Raw genomic sequence first — 5,332 nt, 5'->3', positions numbered from 1 at the left:
CGTAACGATCGAGGTTGATGGGCGCCAGACGTCTGTCTCCAAGACTCTCAGATTCCAATGTCCACGGATCCAAAACAATTTGGACAATGACCCGCAAATTGACCGATGCAGTAATTGAGAAATACCTTGTTTAAAAGGCTATAAGGACAATATAGGCATCCATCAATCGAGCTGGCATGATAGCTGAGTGAATCAAATGCATATACTTCATCATTTATTTATCAACTGCTTTCTCAATAATAATCTCACTGGAGCATGGGCGTGCAATGTGTTCAGGTATGAAACCTTGGCATTTAGCATTGACCAGATAGTCAACTAATGAGTGGCTTGCAGCATTTGTACTTCCTGAGTGTTTCCAGCGTTTTGTGGGTGCCTGCCATGTCTCGGTGCCTGCCATGTCTCGGGGGGGGTGGGTGGGGTGGGGGTGGGGTGGGGGGTGGGGGCGGGGTGGGGGGGCGGGCGCGGCGGGGCGGCGGGGCGGGGGGGGGCGGGGGGCGGGCGGCGGGGTGGGAGGCGGGGGGGGCGGCGGGGGGGGGGGGGGGGGCGGGGGCGGGGGGGGGGGGCGGGGGGGGGGGGGGGGGGGGGGGGGGGGGGGGGGGGGGGGTGGGGGGTGGGCGGGGGGGGTGGGGGGGGGGGCGGGGGGGGGGGGTGCGGGGGGGGGTTGGGTGGGGGGCGGGGGGGGGGGGGGGGCGGGGGGGGGGGGGGGGGTGGGGGGGGGGGGGGGGGGCGGGGGGGGGGGGGGTGGGGGTGGGGGGGGGGGGGGGGGGGGGGGGGGTGGGGGGGGGGGGGTGGGGGGGGGGGGGGGGGGGGGGGTGGGGTGGGGGGGGGGGGGGGGGGGGGGTGGGGGGGGGGGGGGGGGGGGGGGGGGGGGGTGGGGTGGGGGGGGGGGGGGGGGGGGGGGGGGGGGGGGGGGGGGGGGGGGGGGGGTGGGGGGGGGGGCGGGGGGGGGGGGGGGGGGGCGGGGGGGGGGGGGGGGGGGGCGGGGGGGGGGGGGGGGGGGGTGGGGGGGGGGGGGGGGGCGGGGGGGGGGGGGGCGGGGGGGGGGGGGGGGGGGGGGGGGGGGGGGGGGGGGGGGGGGGGGCGGGGGGGGGGGGGGGGGGCGGGGGGGGGGGGGGGGGGGGGGGGGGGGGGGGGGGGGGGGGGGGGGGGGGTGGGGGGGGGGGGGGGGGGGCGGGGGGGGGGGGCGGCGGGGGGGGGGGGGGGGGGGGGGGCGGCGGGTGGGGGGGGGGGGCGGGGGGTGGGCGGTGGGGGGGGGGCGGGGGGCGGGGGGGGGGGGGGGGGGGGGGGGGCGGTGGGGGGGGGGCGGGGTGGGTGCGGGGCGCGGGGGGGGGGGGGGGGGGGGGGGGGGGGGGGGGGTGCGGGGGGCGGCGCGGGGCGGGGGGCGGGGTGGGTGGGGGGGGGGGTTGGGGGGGGGTGGGGGGGGGGGGGGGGGGGGGGGAGGGCGGTTGGGGGGGGGGGGCGGGCCGGGGGGGGGGCTGGGCGGGGGGGGGGGGGGGTGGGGGGGGGGGGGGGTGGGGGCGGGCGGCGGGCGCGGGGGGGGGCGGGCGCGGGGGGGGGCGGGGGCGGGGGCGGGGGGGGGTGGCGGGGCGGCGGGGGGGGCGGGGGGGGGGGGGGGGGGGGGGGGGGGCGGGGGGGGGGGGGGGGGGCGGGGGCGGGGGGGCGGCGGGGGGGGGGGCGGGGGGTGCGGGGGGGGGTGGGGGCGGGGGCGGGGGGGGGGTGGGTGGGGGGTGGGTGGGGGGTGGGTGGCGGGGGGGGGCACACGTTCTCCCCGTGTCTGCGTGGCTTTCCTCCGGGCGCTCCGGTTTCCTCCCACAAGTCCCGAACAGGGTTGGGTGAATTGGACATTCTGAATTCTCCCTCTGTGTACCCGAACAGGCGTCGGAATGTGGTGACTAGGGGCTTTCCACAGTAACTTCATTGCAGTGTTAATATAAGCTGACTTGTGACAATAAAGATTACTATTATGTCACAACTGAGATGTCAAACTCTCTCTCCTCTCAGAAGGATGTCAAAGACCCAATGATAATTTAGAAAAAGTACAAAGTTGTCACTGGTTTTCTGGCCAATATTGATCCCTCAAGCAACATCACCAAAGCAGATTACCTTGTTATTATCACGCTGTTCGTGGGATCTTACTGTGTATACATTGACTGCCACGTTTGCTACATTACAATAGTGACCGCTCTTCCAAAGTACTTCATTGGCTGCAAAGCACTTTTGGGTGTCGTCTGATGTTTGGCTGGTGTAGACCGCTGAAGTGTGGTCTATATGGTTTTGGAGTGGAAGGTTCCAGAATGCATGTGGCCACTTATTATATTTTGCACAGTTAATTACAAAATAAGAGTAGATAGAGTCAGTAAAATATTGGAAATGCCCAGCCGGATGGGCAGCACTGTCGGAGAGAGAATGGGCCCAATCTATCCGAATGGGGAACACAGTCCCATAGTGCGCGAGATTAGTCGGGTTTTCCCGGCGCTCGGAGCTCGTTATCCACCGGGGTGAGTGGGGCCACATTGGGGAACTCTCCGACGAGGCCGCACTTAGTCCCGTTTTCTGTCCTGAGGGGCTCCGCTCGTCGGAATTCCTCAGTGCAGCAAGAGATCGGGACACCATTTTAAAATGGCGTCCTGATCACTTGAGCCCCCAACCCGCCCAACCGAACCTCCCCCCCCCCCCCCCAAACTCACAGTAAAGGGGTCCCCTGACTCGCCACCGTCGGCCCAATCACCACCACGCAAAAAATGTGAGCTTGGCAGAGAGCATCCACCTGGAGGCCTCCAATTCTCTCCGACATCCCCACAATGCCATTCCGTTTTGTCCCTGTTTGGAATGGCGCCAGCCCAAGGTCACCAAGATGAGGGAGTTAGATTCTACACCTTGAGTAGATCTCAGGAACGCATATTCGAGTGAGACTAGCTGCCTCACTCTAATATACAGATTTGCCACAAAGTGGGCGGGGTCCACATCGCGACATCTCGTGAGATTGCATTAGATCTCGCAAGGCCTGGCGAGCTGGGATGGATCCGATGCCTGCGTCTATGTATTTACATACTGTATTTTATGTATGTTTTTTCTCATGTTTGGAACGATCTGCCTGGATTCATAGAATTTACAGTGCAGAAGGAGGCCATTCGGCCCATCAAGTCTGCACCGGCTCTTGAAAAGAGCACCCTACCCACGGTCAACACCTCCACACTATCCCCATAACCCAGTAACCCCACCCTGGACTGTAAGCAGAACAATACTTTTCACTGTACCTTGGTACGCGTGACAATAAATGAAATGAAAATCGCTTATTGTCACAAGTAGGCTTCAAATGAAGTTACTGTGAAAATCCCCTAGTCACCGCATTCCGGTGCCTGTTCGGGGAGGCTGGTACACAAACCCTAATCCAAAGTGGGATCTCCCGGCATCTATCAGTCGTGCTGCGGCACGCTGCTTTTGGGGCGCCAACCGGTCGGTCGGTTCCGCCATTAGTTTCGAGACCGTGACATCTCATCAGAACCGGTTAGAGATGTAAACAAATGCAGAGGGAGCAAAAGAAATTGGGGGGGGGGGGGGAGATCAAAAGTGATAGGGTGGAAGGCCGGAGAGATTAAATGACAAAAGATAATGATGCTGCGGAGAGAAAGGGGTGGCCATAGGTGGAGACAGAGAAACTGCAAATGGAAATGGCAGGGACATTACCAGCACAGGCGAGCGGGCTGTAAAAATGGGAGCAGTAATTATCATGAGAAATTGATGAACTCTGAGTCCGGGAGGCTGTAAATGGCCGAATTGAAAGCTGAGGCGTTGTTCCTTGAGTTTTGCTGCAACCTGTGTTCGGATCAGAATGGTAGCGAGATGTGAATGGGGAAGTGACCAGAATCTCAGGGTCACTCTGATCTAACAGACTGTTGAGCAAAGCAACTAGCCAAATTGTGTTTGGTTTCCCCTGCCTGGAGGAGTACACTAATACAGTACACTAAACTGAAAGAGGAACACGTTTTAATGAACAGGCTGCTGCGGATGAAAGGAGATTGAGGATAACAGTCACTGTGGGTTATAGTGCTGGCCTAATTTACAATGATAGTCTTATCACTGTGAAGCAAACTGACTGACTGCAAAGCCCCTCCTTAACAGTGCAGAAGTGAATTGTCACAAGATCCTATATTTAAACAAGGCCACACAGCCCTGCCAGGTTGTCACACATCCACCCCTGGTGAAGAATTAGTGTCTGTCTTAACTGGTGTTTGACAGGCTCGGTGGGACTAAGATAAATTATTTGACAACAGGAAAGAATTTCAGCCCAAGCTACAACATAAGCAGTCTTGTGAGACGTGAAAACAGCATTTGGGGGCTACTGTTAGCATCTGTTACTGTTAAGAACTGTGAAAACTGCAAACTCTATTAGAATCTTCCGGGAAGCGTACATTAGGGCCACAGTTATTCCAGTCATGGAAAACATTAAGCGCCGATTCTACTCGTTGACTTGGCCACTTGGTCGCTCCCTCGCCTTCGGGTCAGCAGGTTGCCGGTTCAAGTCCCACTCCCGTGGCGGCAGCCCACTCTTTTGAGGCCAGCCCTCGCGATGTTGGGGAGTCTGACTTGTTAAAAGTGCAATGCTCTTTGGCCTCAGATCGATACCGGGTGCTGTGTGTCAGCCACGAGGCAGCAAGACGCTGGAAGACAGCATGTTGGAAATAAACGTTTGTTTCGTACCTAACTGGTGAGCCAAAGTTATGGCCGAGGCGTTTGGTTTGAATGCGGAACTCTTTCTCCCTGAATATCATGCAACCTGTTTCATGGTGGGAGAAGTGGGAATGAAAGATTCCCCAAAGGTGATATCAGAGAAACAGGAAGTTATCCTGCTGTTTTGGCTAATATCCAACCAACTAGTTGATCGGTTTAGCTGTGTGTGCCTGCAGAATGTTACTGCTGTGTTTGCCTCCAGAGCAGCACTCAGTGCATTTCTGCTACAATTCACCGTGTGGGGAGCCGTTGCAACAATATGCCAGGATGTTATAAATGTGCAAAATTTACTTGTTGGCAAATAATATTCAAATGGGAATTGAAAAGAGTCCATGAACATCAGGCAGATGTAAATAATCCCAAAGCACTATTCGCAATAGACGTGGACAGATCCCCCCCCCCCCCCCCCGCCCCATATCCTGGGCCAATATTTACCCTTCAACCAATAACATAGATCTCTAGAATCATAGAATGATGCAGCACAGAAGGAGGCCATTCAGCCCACCGGGCCTGTGCTGGCTCTTTGACACAGTTTTTCAATTACACCCACTCCCTCCACTTTATCCCTGCTGCCATGCAATTTTGTTTCTTTTTTTTATAA

The 5,332-nt window shown here is 60.0% G+C and overlaps 1 pseudogene; it reads right to left on the bottom strand.

Moving 5' to 3' along the window:
• Nucleotides 1-311: 311 nt before the first annotated feature.
• Nucleotides 312-1,732, bottom strand: LOC119974823 (annotated as a pseudogene).
• Between the last annotated feature and the right edge of the window lie 3,600 nt (nucleotides 1,733-5,332).

This window comes from Scyliorhinus canicula, chromosome 12, assembly GCF_902713615.1.
Source record: "Scyliorhinus canicula chromosome 12, sScyCan1.1, whole genome shotgun sequence".
Lineage (NCBI taxonomy): Eukaryota > Metazoa > Chordata > Chondrichthyes > Carcharhiniformes > Scyliorhinidae > Scyliorhinus > Scyliorhinus canicula.
Note: the sequence above shows the minus strand (reverse complement) of the source record. Positions and strands in the feature narration are given on the sequence as shown.